Here is a 13,017-nt window from a genome sequence, read left to right on the forward strand (position 1 = left end):
CAAAAAACATTGAATTCAATACTTTCTGATTTTAGAAACTGCATTAAAGAAGGGGTGCACCGGTCCTGGAGATACTGCAATACCAGGTCAATGCGTGGAGTGGACAGAGCAAGCTCTTTTTCCATCTCCCTGTTCTAAAAATCCATTTAATATATGGTCCCCAGATAGGGGACGTATCAGATATTAAACTGATAAGAACAGATTTTTTTGATTGAATATATCTTTTATTAGCACAAAAAATAAGTTAACAGACAGTGTACAGTGCCTCAGCCCAGTACACACAGAATTCTACATCATATTTACATAGCATGAGGATACGACGCACTAACTAGACACATCGCACCCCTATGCTACACAAAACACTCAATCTGAAAGAAAAAGCATGTCAATCAATACAGTACGACGAACCGTGATAAGGGATGGGGATTGGGAAAAAGGGGATGGGGAGGGGAAAATCACAGGCCCGAAGCTTTATTGAAAGACAAGACACATAAGGGGAGAGGGGGAGGAGGGGTTTAGTCCTCATCCTCGTCCTCCGGACCGTCCATGATGGAATAGTCTCTGAGCAGGCTGTGGATCAGCCTACGGCAGTCCTGGATGGACATCCTCTCCCTCCTCAAGATGAGCCGGTTCCTGGCGACCCAAACGGCATCCTTGAAGCAGTTCATAAGGCGACAAGCCTCCTGGATGGCTCCGACGGTATGAACCCCAGGGAAGAGTCCATAAAGCACAGAATGGTGCGATAGGCTCGCCCTGGGGACAGAGTTCCTCAGGTCGTCCTCAAGTGCAGTCAATAGGCGCTGTGCAAATCCGCAGTCCTAAAAAGTGTGCAAAGATGTTTCCTCCACGAAGGGGCACCTTGGGCAGTACCGGGTCTTGCACAGGTTCCGGGCATGCATGAATGACCGGACGGGCAGTCCGCCCTGAATCGCCATCCACGACAAGTCCTTGTGCCCGTTGGTCAGCCTGTCAGACGACACATTTGTCCACACAGTCTCCAGCGTGTCCTGGTGAAGTCCTGTGATGTTCTCCACGTCATCCTTGGCTCTGATTAGCTTGTGGATAGTTTTGGGCTTCCACAAGTCGGGCTTGAGTCCCTCCAGTTGATGCTCCCCCACAAATCGAACGACGTCTCCGTAGAACCATGGCGTCGTCCAGTTGTAGGGGAAGGAGCTGTCCCACTTGTCCCAGCCGAGTCGCCTCCAAAGAGGAAGCAGGAAGAAGCGAGACATGGACCTGCCCGCGGAGCCATTCTTGACTTGCAAAGTCCGGCGGACACAACCACACACAAAAGAGGATCGCAGGAGGGTGGGGATATCTGGAACGCCCTTCCCACCCTTGCGAGGCTCCTTGTACATGACGGCCCGCCTGACTCTGTCCATCTTGGATCCCCAGACAAAGTGAAACACTGTCCTGGTAATGGCCCTGCACACAGTGACGTGTGGGGGCCAGGCCTGCGCCGTGTACTGCAAGACGGGCAGGACCTCATTACGCAGGACGAGTGCCTTACCCTCACAAGTGAGGTGTCTGAGGCTCCAGAGTCCGATCCGTTGCTTCACCTTGGCCAAGCGTTCTTGCCAGGACTTGAGGGCCGCTCCTTCCTTCCCGAACCAGACTCCCAGCACCTTGAGGAAATCCGGTTGAATGTTGAAGGGGAAGGGGGCAGAGGAGGCCGGCTGCCAATCCCCGAAGAGCATGGCTTCCGACTTCCTGCAGTTGACTTTGGCCCCTGAAGCCCGGCCGAACCTCTCACACGTCTGGACGAGGGCGTCGACTGAACCACGATCAGCGCAGAAGACGGTGACGTCGTCCATGTAGAGCGAGCACTTGACCTCGTGTCGTCCCGGACCCGGTGCGGTGATCCCTCTGATCTCTCCATTCTGCCGGATAGCCTCTGCGAAGAGTTCTATAACACAAACAAAAAGAAGAGGTGATAGAGGGCAGCCTTGTCTGACCCCAGAGAGGACAGGGAAGGGGTCAGTCTTCCAGCCGTTCACCAACACCGAGCTGTGGATATCAAAATACATCAGACGGACATACGAACAAAACATGTTACCCAAACCTAACCGGTGCAGAGCTCGGCCCATGAACTCGTGGGAAACCCGGTCGAAGGCCTTCTCCTGATCCAAGGAGACCAGGGCCGCGTGTGCGCGGCGGACCTTGATGTACTCGACCGTGTCCCGCACGAGAGCGAGGCTGTCTGCGATGCGACGTCCAGGGATGCCGCAGGTCTGGTCCGGGTGGATGATCCGTCCGATGACCGTCTTAAGTCGTGTCGCCATCGTCTTGGCCAGGATCTTGTAGTCCACGTTGAGCAGAGTGATGGGACGCCAATTCCTCAGGTCGCACCTCTCTCCCTTCCGCTTGTACAGGATCGTGACCATTCCTTCCCTCAAAGATGGAGGCATTCTACCCTCCACCACCATCTCCTCGTACAGGTCCAACAGGTCCGGACAGATGAGGTCTCACAGCGCTACATAGAGCTCCGCTGGAAGACCATCACTGCCCGGGGTCCTGCCGGTCCTAAAGGATTTAGCGGCAGAGAGCAATTCGCCCACCATCAGAGGTTTGTCCAAGGCTGCCGTGCCTGCAGGATCAAGATGGTTAGTGATACCTGACAGGAACTTATCAGCAGCGTCGGGGTCGGTAGTCTTGTGGGAGTAGAGTTCGCTGTAGAAGTCGCTGACGACCCTCATCACGTCCTCCTTCCCACGTCGCATGTTTCCGCTCTCGTCTCGCAGCTCGTTCAGGGGCGTGTGACCGGCATGAAGTTTCCTGAAAAAGAATGAGTTACATTTCTCACCCTTCTCCAGATTCTCCACTTTGGAACGGAAGACGATTCGCTTGGACTCCTCCTCAAAGTGCCTTTTCAGGCTCTTCTTGGTCTCCTCCAGCTCCTCCCTCACGTCCCAGCCGCAGTGAAGAAGGTCCTGCAGCGACCGCAGCTCGCGCTGCAGCCCTCTGAAGTCCCTCCTCTTCTCACACGCCTGTTGTCGACCCTTGGCCTGAAAGAAACAGCGAAACTCAAGTTTAACATATTCCCACCAATCAGAGACTGTTTGGAAGCTACCCTTGTAGGACTGCCACATTGCGTAGGCTGCTCTCAGCTCCTCCACGACTTCATCCTGAGCCAGCAGAGCACAATTCAGCTTCCAGGAGCCGGGGCCGGACGGAAAACCGTCGCCGAGGACACCTTGTAAGTGAATGGCTCTGTGGTCGGAGAAGAAGCAGGAGACCATCGAGTGCCTACTCTGCCTGACTGCCCGAGAGGTGAACACAAAGTCAATCCTGGAGCGGAGTGAGCCATCGGGTCGGCTCCATGAATAGTTCGTGGAGCCTCTCCCCATGGAGCCCACCACGTCCTGAAGAGAGGCCTCGGTTACCATCTCGATGAGCAGCTTGGACGTGATGTCCAACTTGGCAGATGTGCCAGAACTACGACCATCCTCCTCGATGGGGCAGTTGAAATCCCCGGCCATCACTAAGGTCCTGGTGGTGGCAAGCTGAAGCCGCAGGGTCTGGAAAAGCTCCAAACGCTCATTCTTCAGTGGGGACGCATACACGTTGATGAACCTGACAGGTTCTCCCGCCCAGTTGCCATCTACAACAAGAGCCCTGCCGCAGATGAGCTCCTGGACGGACTCAAGCGTGAATGCGCTCCCCTGATCAGAATTGCGACCCCCGCAGACTTGCAGTCACCCCCACCGGACCAGTAGGATGGACCATGGGACCACTCCCTGGCCAGATGTTTGAAGGACCTAGAGGAGGGAAGGGAACATTCCTGCAACATATAAACATCACACAACTGGGAAGTAAGGAAGGCATAAATAGTCTGACGTCTGAACTTGTCCTTGATGCTCCTGACATTAATGGAAAATAAGTTAATATTAGCCATCATGTAGGGAAAAAAGAAAAAGTTAGTGCAGGCAATACACCTTAGTTACCACTCCGGTCGGGTGGTCCCTCGTCGGTGTTGACTGCTGGTGACGGGATCACCAGCAGGCCCTCTTCCTCCATCTGGTCAAGCAGCGCGGCCTCGATCTCGGCGACCACCAGTTCCTCCTCTTCTGGCTCGGCCACCAGGGTCTCAACCATGTGCTCCATCTCTTCTGGCTCAGGGAGGGTATCCTCCTTTTCGCCTACGAAATCCAGAATCTTCTTTTTGGAGGATTCAGTAGCAGGGCTGTCCTCCACCTTCCTCTTTCCCCGGGTTGGAACTGGGGAGACAAGAAGGGGAAAATCCTCCTCGGAATAGATAGCGGCGGGTGGAGGAAAGGTTAATTCCACCGCTACCATGGTCTGGGGAGGGAGAGTGGCTGCCGGGGCAGGGGAAAGGACACCTGCTGAGGAGTAGGGGAAGGAGGAAGAGGAAGTGGAATCCTCAGCAGGGGTGGCCGGGGTGGGGGGGGAGGGATCGAGAGAGGGGTGACAGAACTCTTACCCTCCTTTGACTTTTTCTTCTGCTTCGGAGCTGCTGGGACCGTCGCTGGGGCTTTGGCCACCGACTCCTTGACCGCTTTGGCCTTGGTCGTCTCGGCCTTGGCCGCTGGGGCCTTGGTCGTCGCGTCCTTGACCTTCACAGGCCTGGTCGTCGGGGCCTTGTCCTCCGTAGCTGGGGTCGTCGCAACCACCGATGCCCAGGATCTCTCACGCTTGGGGCAATCCTTGTACAGATGAGCCGCCAGCCCACACAGGTTGCAGGACGTCTTCTTCGGGAAGTCCTTCGAGCTTTGTCCCGTCACTCGACAAATCCTGCAGGCATCCTCCTTGCAGTCCTTCATCTCGTGGCCGTTCTTGCCGCATCTCCTGCAGTTCCGCGGCATGTCCGGGTAATAGATGAGGCCGTAGGAGTTGCCAAAGGGAGAATGTCGGGGGCAGGTGCCGAAGTCCGTCTGAGTACGCCAGGTCCCTGTGAAGTCTAACGGTCACCGACCACTTACCTGTCCAGAAGCCGAGTCCATTCAGGATGTGAGAAGGTTCCTTCACAACCAAACAGAAGCGTCTCAGGAAGGTACAGATGTCTTGGCCTGGGGTGTGCGGGTTGCGCATGGAGACCGTGATCCTCCTTTCGTCCTTCTGGATAGGGCAGCTACCTGTAAAGGCAGAGAAAGAATTATCCGGTCCTTTTGCGCTTACCATTTCCCAGAACCTCCTGCAGGTGTTCACAGTGGCGAAGGTGACGAAGAAGATCACCGTCAAGAAGGTCTGGATGCTGAGGGTGTCCGACCTGGAGAAGCCTCGATCCAGCAGCATCTTCTGGCAGAACACGTCCGAGGACATGTCCGGCACCCTCCCATCCACTTCCTTCAGCTTCAGGGCCACCGTCTGCCGCATCCATGGCTCCAGGGCTGGAGCTTCGTGGCGGGGCTTCTGGGGTCCCTTCTGCTGGCCAGTCGTGGAGGCAGAGTCCTTGGGGTCAGAATCGGCTCCTGGCTGGGCCCTCCTGGCTGTCCCCTGCTCCAGGCTCTTCTTTTCGGCCTTTCTCGCAGCGCTTGCCATGGCTTTCCTCCTGCAGTTACTTCTTGGAGCTGGATCTGGAACTCTTCCCGGAATGGGTGGAGCTATGCAGATTCTTCTCCTGTCGTGTTCTGGACAAATTCCCCGAAAGGTCTTTGTCTCGATGATTTTCTTCCTCGAAGATTCCACAGGACAGCCCGATTCTTCTCCGAGTCTTCGTCTTCTTCTGGATTCTTTAGAGCTTCTTCCTCCCACCGATATCCGCCTTCCTTCTCCGATGTCAGCTGGGCTCCGAAGCTCTTCTCCTTCCGAGTTCGATCGCTCTCGTCAAGTGTAGATCGTAGCTCTTGTGTTCTTAAAAGAACAGATACTACACTTGATCTTAGCCAAAAGGCCGAGAAGCGATAACCAGAATTGGTTTCGAACTACGGAGCCACCCAAGGATCCTGAAGAGTCCATTTGTGGAGATGAGCTCCTGGACTCCCGTTAAGAAGACATGTTGTCAACCTCTAGATCCCTTACATGCCTGCACTTTTCGGCTTGCTGCTGCTGCAATCCACGCGTTTTAGATCTGCATAACTCCACCTCTTTAAACACAGCACCCTCACCCCCTGCTGTTCCCACCCGCCTCAACACCGTTGGAAGGGAGGAGAACCAATTAAGGCGGGGGGTGGGGTGGAACGAGCAGCTGTCTACCCTTAGCAGGAGGGCTGCTGATTACTTACCTCTCCTGCTGCTGCTGGCTGTCCAGCAGCAGACTGAAGGTGGCTGCTGCTGTGCGCAGGTATATAAAGGCTCAGAGCCTATTATGACACGCGCAGCCAGCGTTCCATTGCCACATTCCATCTACTGCAGGCAGGATACCTGGCTGGCTGAATGTCGCTGAGAAGCTCACAGAGACCGCCATAAGCAACAGTTTAACAGAATGCCACAGACTAATCAACCAAACTTTTTGGGTTGGGTTCTCTTTTATAGTCTGCAGGCATTAATTGAAAGAAGTCAGTGTTCCAGCAGAGGGAGACAACGTTTCAGAAAAGGCATTGTAGCAAACCAAAAAAGAAATTTTAAGCGCAGCAGAGTAACCAGCGCACATACCTGTTAGCTCAGGTGAGTTTAAAAGGCTGCTGTTGATAACAAGGGCATTTGCTAAATAGATGGTGTGTGTGCAACAATATACTGAAAGGTCAATTATATTGTGCAGCTTATCTCACCACCTGTAGTTATTTAGGTGAAAGCTCCAAAATGCTTGCCTAATATGTCTGTTTATCCAAAAGGAAGTAAAGAGGGAGAGCTAGAAAGATAGCATTGCGTTACATTACATGGCAATGCAATGCACAGTTGCTGAAGTTGAACCAAAATGAGCTTGTCATCTGGCTTCTGCAACTTTGAACATGAAAAATCCAATGAGGAGAAGAAAAGCAAAGCCAAAGAGTCCATCCCAAAATCCGACAAACAAGCAAAATGAACAAAAAACATTGAATTCAATACTTTCTGATTTTAGAAACTGCATTAAAGAAGGGGTGCACCGGTCCTGGAGATACTGCAATACCAGGTCAATGCGTGGAGTGGACAGAGCAAGCTCTTTTTCCATCTCCCTGTTCTAAAAATCCATTTAATATATGGTCCCCAGATAGGGGACGTATCAGATATTAAACTGATAAGAACAGATACTACACTTGATCTTAGCCAAAAGGCCGAGAAGCGATAACCAGAATTGGTTTCGAACTACGGAGCCACCCAAGGATCCTGAAGAGTCCATTTGTGGAGATGAGCTCCTGGACTCCCGTTAAGAAGACATGTTGTCAACCTCTAGATCCCTTACATGCCTGCACTTTTCGGCTTGCTGCTGCTGCAATCCACGCGTTTTAGATCTGCATAACTCCACCTCTTTAAACACAGCACCCTCACCCCCTGCTGTTCCCACCCGCCTCAACACTGTTGGAAGGGAGGAGAACCAATTAAGGCGGGGGGTGGGGTGGAACGAGCAGCTGTCTACCCTTAGCAGGAGGGCTGCTGATTACTTACCTCTCGTGCTGCTGCTGGCTGTCCAGCAGCAGACTGAAGGTGGCTGCTGCTGTGCGCAGGTATATAAAGGCTCAGAGCCTATTATGACACGCGCAGCCAGCGTTCCATTGCCACATTCCATCTACTGCAGGCAGGATACCTGGCTGGCTGAATGTCGCTGAGAAGCTCACAGAGACCGCCATAAGCAACAGTTTAACAGAATGCCACAGACTAATCAACCAAACTTTTTGGGTTGGGTTCTCTTTTATAGTCTGCAGGCATTAATTGAAAGAAGTCAGTGTTCCAGCAGAGGGAGACAACGTTTCAGAAAAGGCATTGTAGCAAACCAAAAAAGAAATTTTAAGCGCAGCAGAGTAACCAGCGCACATACCTGTTAGCTCAGGTGAGTTTAAAAGGCTGCTGTTGATAACAAGGGCATTTGCTAAATAGATGGTGTGTGTGCAACAATATACTGAAAGGTCAATTATATTGTGCAGCTTATCTCACCACCTGTAGTTATTTAGGTGAAAGCTCCAAAATGCTTGCCTAATATGTCTGTTTATCCAAAAGGAAGTAAAGAGGGAGAGCTAGAAAGATAGCATTGCGTTACATTACATGGCAATGCAATGCACAGTTGCTGAAGTTGAACCAAAATGAGCTTGTCATCTGGCTTCTGCAACTTTGAACATGAAAAATCCAATGAGGAGAAGAAAAGCAAAGCCAAAGAGTCCATCCCAAAATCCGACAAACAAGCAAAATGAACAAAAAACATTGAATTCAATACTTTCTGATTTTAGAAACTGCATTAAAGAAGGGGTGCACCGGTCCTGGAGATACTGCAATACCAGGTCAATGCGTGGAGTGGACAGAGCAAGCTCTTTTTCCATCTCCCTGTTCTAAAAATCCATTTAATATATGGTCCCCAGATAGGGGACGTATCAGATATTAAACTGATAAGAACAGATACTACACTTGATCTTAGCCAAAAGGCCGAGAAGCGATAACCAGAATTGGTTTCGAACTACGGAGCCACCCAAGGATCCTGAAGAGTCCATTTGTGGAGATGAGCTCCTGGACTCCCGTTAAGAAGACATGTTGTCAACCTCTAGATCCCTTACATGCCTGCACTTTTCGGCTTGCTGCTGCTGCAATCCACGCGTTTTAGATCTGCATAACTCCACCTCTTTAAACACAGCACCCTCACCCCCTGCTGTTCCCACCCGCCTCAACACCGTTGGAAGGGAGGAGAACCAATTAAGGCGGGGGGTGGGGTGGAACGAGCAGCTGTCTACCCTTAGCAGGAGGGCTGCTGATTACTTACCTCTCCTGCTGCTGCTGGCTGTCCAGCAGCAGACTGAAGGTGGCTGCTGCTGTGCGCAGGTATATAAAGGCTCAGAGCCTATTATGACACGCGCAGCCAGCGTTCCATTGCCACATTCCATCTACTGCAGGCAGGATACCTGGCTGGCTGAATGTCGCTGAGAAGCTCACAGAGACCGCCATAAGCAACAGTTTAACAGAATGCCACAGACTAATCAACCAAACTTTTTGGGTTGGGTTCTCTTTTATAGTCTGCAGGCATTAATTGAAAGAAGTCAGTGTTCCAGCAGAGGGAGACAACGTTTCAGAAAAGGCATTGTAGCAAACCAAAAAAGAAATTTTAAGCGCAGCAGAGTAACCAGCGCACATACCTGTTAGCTCAGGTGAGTTTAAAAGGCTGCTGTTGATAACAAGGGCATTTGCTAAATAGATGGTGTGTGTGCAACAATATACTGAAAGGTCAATTATATTGTGCAGCTTATCTCACCACCTGTAGTTATTTAGGTGAAAGCTCCAAAATGCTTGCCTAATATGTCTGTTTATCCAAAAGGAAGTAAAGAGGGAGAGCTAGAAAGATAGCATTGCGTTACATTACATGGCAATGCAATGCACAGTTGCTGAAGTTGAACCAAAATGAGCTTGTCATCTGGCTTCTGCAACTTTGAACATGAAAAATCCAATGAGGAGAAGAAAAGCAAAGCCAAAGAGTCCATCCCAAAATCCGACAAACAAGCAAAATGAACAAAAAACATTGAATTCAATACTTTCTGATTTTAGAAACTGCATTAAAGAAGGGGTGCACCGGTCCTGGAGATACTGCAATACCAGGTCAATGCGTGGAGTGGACAGAGCAAGCTCTTTTTCCATCTCCCTGTTCTAAAAATCCATTTAATATATGGTCCCCAGATAGGGGACGTATCAGATATTAAACTGATAAGAACAGATACTACACTTGATCTTAGCCAAAAGGCCGAGAAGCGATAACCAGAATTGGTTTCGAACTACGGAGCCACCCAAGGATCCTGAAGAGTCCATTTGTGGAGATGAGCTCCTGGACTCCCGTTAAGAAGACATGTTGTCAACCTCTAGATCCCTTACATGCCTGCACTTTTCGGCTTGCTGCTGCTGCAATCCACGCGTTTTAGATCTGCATAACTCCACCTCTTTAAACACAGCACCCTCACCCCCTGCTGTTCCCACCCGCCTCAACACTGTTGGAAGGGAGGAGAACCAATTAAGGCGGGGGGTGGGGTGGAACGAGCAGCTGTCTACCCTTAGCAGGAGGGCTGCTGATTACTTACCTCTCGTGCTGCTGCTGGCTGTCCAGCAGCAGACTGAAGGTGGCTGCTGCTGTGCGCAGGTATATAAAGGCTCAGAGCCTATTATGACACGCGCAGCCAGCGTTCCATTGCCACATTCCATCTACTGCAGGCAGGATACCTGGCTGGCTGAATGTCGCTGAGAAGCTCACAGAGACCGCCATAAGCAACAGTTTAACAGAATGCCACAGACTAATCAACCAAACTTTTTGGGTTGGGTTCTCTTTTATAGTCTGCAGGCATTAATTGAAAGAAGTCAGTGTTCCAGCAGAGGGAGACAACGTTTCAGAAAAGGCATTGTAGCAAACCAAAAAAGAAATTTTAAGCGCAGCAGAGTAACCAGCGCACATACCTGTTAGCTCAGGTGAGTTTAAAAGGCTGCTGTTGATAACAAGGGCATTTGCTAAATAGATGGTGTGTGTGCAACAATATACTGAAAGGTCAATTATATTGTGCAGCTTATCTCACCACCTGTAGTTATTTAGGTGAAAGCTCCAAAATGCTTGCCTAATATGTCTGTTTATCCAAAAGGAAGTAAAGAGGGAGAGCTAGAAAGATAGCATTGCGTTACATTACATGGCAATGCAATGCACAGTTGCTGAAGTTGAACCAAAATGAGCTTGTCATCTGGCTTCTGCAACTTTGAACATGAAAAATCCAATGAGGAGAAGAAAAGCAAAGCCAAAGAGTCCATCCCAAAATCCGACAAACAAGCAAAATGAACAAAAAACATTGAATTCAATACTTTCTGATTTTAGAAACTGCATTAAAGAAGGGGTGCACCGGTCCTGGAGATACTGCAATACCAGGTCAATGCGTGGAGTGGACAGAGCAAGCTCTTTTTCCATCTCCCTGTTCTAAAAATCCATTTAATATATGGTCCCCAGATAGGGGACGTATCAGATATTAAACTGATAAGAACAGATACTACACTTGATCTTAGCCAAAAGGCCGAGAAGCGATAACCAGAATTGGTTTCGAACTACGGAGCCACCCAAGGATCCTGAAGAGTCCATTTGTGGAGATGAGCTCCTGGACTCCCGTTAAGAAGACATGTTGTCAACCTCTAGATCCCTTACATGCCTGCACTTTTCGGCTTGCTGCTGCTGCAATCCACGCGTTTTAGATCTGCATAACTCCACCTCTTTAAACACAGCACCCTCACCCCCTGCTGTTCCCACCCGCCTCAACACCGTTGGAAGGGAGGAGAACCAATTAAGGCGGGGGGTGGGGTGGAACGAGCAGCTGTCTACCCTTAGCAGGAGGGCTGCTGATTACTTACCTCTCCTGCTGCTGCTGGCTGTCCAGCAGCAGACTGAAGGTGGCTGCTGCTGTGCGCAGGTATATAAAGGCTCAGAGCCTATTATGACACGCGCAGCCAGCGTTCCATTGCCACATTCCATCTACTGCAGGCAGGATACCTGGCTGGCTGAATGTCGCTGAGAAGCTCACAGAGACCGCCATAAGCAACAGTTTAACAGAATGCCACAGACTAATCAACCAAACTTTTTGGGTTGGGTTCTCTTTTATAGTCTGCAGGCATTAATTGAAAGAAGTCAGTGTTCCAGCAGAGGGAGACAACGTTTCAGAAAAGGCATTGTAGCAAACCAAAAAAGAAATTTTAAGCGCAGCAGAGTAACCAGCGCACATACCTGTTAGCTCAGGTGAGTTTAAAAGGCTGCTGTTGATAACAAGGGCATTTGCTAAATAGATGGTGTGTGTGCAACAATATACTGAAAGGTCAATTATATTGTGCAGCTTATCTCACCACCTGTAGTTATTTAGGTGAAAGCTCCAAAATGCTTGCCTAATATGTCTGTTTATCCAAAAGGAAGTAAAGAGGGAGAGCTAGAAAGATAGCATTGCGTTACATTACATGGCAATGCAATGCACAGTTGCTGAAGTTGAACCAAAATGAGCTTGTCATCTGGCTTCTGCAACTTTGAACATGAAAAATCCAATGAGGAGAAGAAAAGCAAAGCCAAAGAGTCCATCCCAAAATCCGACAAACAAGCAAAATGAACAAAAAACATTGAATTCAATACTTTCTGATTTTAGAAACTGCATTAAAGAAGGGGTGCACCGGTCCTGGAGATACTGCAATACCAGGTCAATGCGTGGAGTGGACAGAGCAAGCTCTTTTTCCATCTCCCTGTTCTAAAAATCCATTTAATATATGGTCCCCAGATAGGGGACGTATCAGATATTAAACTGATAAGAACAGATACTACACTTGATCTTAGCCAAAAGGCCGAGAAGCGATAACCAGAATTGGTTTCGAACTACGGAGCCACCCAAGGATCCTGAAGAGTCCATTTGAGGAGATGAGCTCCTGGACTCCCGTTAAGAAGACATGTTGTCAACCTCTAGATCCCTTACATGCCTGCACTTTTCGGCTTGCTGCTGCTGCAATCCACGCGTTTTAGATCTGCATAACTCCACCTCTTTAAACACAGCACCCTCACCCCCTGCTGTTCCCACCCGCCTCAACACCGTTGGAAGGGAGGAGAACCAATTAAGGCGGGGGGTGGGGTGGAACGAGCAGCTGTCTACCCTTAGCAGGAGGGCTGCTGATTACTTACCTCTCCTGCTGCTGCTGGCTGTCCAGCAGCAGACTGAAGGTGGCTGCTGCTGTGCGCAGGTATATAAAGGCTCAGAGCCTATTATGACACGCGCAGCCAGCGTTCCATTGCCACATTCCATCTACTGCAGGCAGGATACCTGGCTGGCTGAATGTCGCTGAGAAGCTCACAGAGACCGCCATAAGCAACAGTTTAACAGAATGCCACAGACTAATCAACCAAACTTTTTGGGTTGGGTTCTCTTTTATAGTCTGCAGGCATTAATTGAAAGAAGTCAGTGTTCCAGCAGAGGGAGACAACGTTTCAGAAAAGGCATTGTAGCAAACCAAAAAAGA

At 50.1% G+C, this 13,017-nt stretch overlaps 6 non-coding genes and 1 pseudogene across 6 annotated transcripts; all 7 read right to left on the bottom strand.

Moving 5' to 3' along the window:
- Positions 1 to 49: 49 nt before the first annotated feature.
- Positions 50 to 243, bottom strand: LOC141222130 (U2 spliceosomal RNA). The gene has a single exon (XR_012290000.1). It is a non-coding gene; the product is annotated as a U2 spliceosomal RNA (small nuclear RNA).
- A 5,542-nt stretch (positions 244 to 5,785) lies between these two features.
- On the bottom strand, positions 5,786 to 5,863 carry LOC141222164 (U2 spliceosomal RNA; annotated as a pseudogene).
- Positions 5,864 to 6,972: 1,109 nt separating this feature from the next.
- LOC141222200 (U2 spliceosomal RNA) lies at positions 6,973 to 7,163 on the bottom strand. Its single transcript, XR_012290048.1, has one exon. It is a non-coding gene; the product is annotated as a U2 spliceosomal RNA (small nuclear RNA).
- Positions 7,164 to 8,272: 1,109 nt separating this feature from the next.
- On the bottom strand, positions 8,273 to 8,463 carry LOC141222202 (U2 spliceosomal RNA). The gene has a single exon (XR_012290050.1). It is a non-coding gene; the product is annotated as a U2 spliceosomal RNA (small nuclear RNA).
- A 1,109-nt stretch (positions 8,464 to 9,572) lies between these two features.
- Positions 9,573 to 9,763, bottom strand: LOC141222203 (U2 spliceosomal RNA). Its single transcript, XR_012290051.1, has one exon. It is a non-coding gene; the product is annotated as a U2 spliceosomal RNA (small nuclear RNA).
- A 1,109-nt stretch (positions 9,764 to 10,872) lies between these two features.
- On the bottom strand, positions 10,873 to 11,063 carry LOC141222204 (U2 spliceosomal RNA). The gene has a single exon (XR_012290052.1). It is a non-coding gene; the product is annotated as a U2 spliceosomal RNA (small nuclear RNA).
- Positions 11,064 to 12,172: 1,109 nt separating this feature from the next.
- On the bottom strand, positions 12,173 to 12,363 carry LOC141222205 (U2 spliceosomal RNA). The gene has a single exon (XR_012290053.1). It is a non-coding gene; the product is annotated as a U2 spliceosomal RNA (small nuclear RNA).
- Between the last annotated feature and the right edge of the window lie 654 nt (positions 12,364 to 13,017).

The sequence above is a fragment of the Phyllobates terribilis genome, unplaced genomic scaffold (genome assembly GCF_046119375.1).
Source record: "Phyllobates terribilis strain yellow unplaced genomic scaffold, ASM4611937v1 Scaffold_342__1_contigs__length_2020279, whole genome shotgun sequence".
Lineage (NCBI taxonomy): Eukaryota > Metazoa > Chordata > Amphibia > Anura > Dendrobatidae > Phyllobates > Phyllobates terribilis.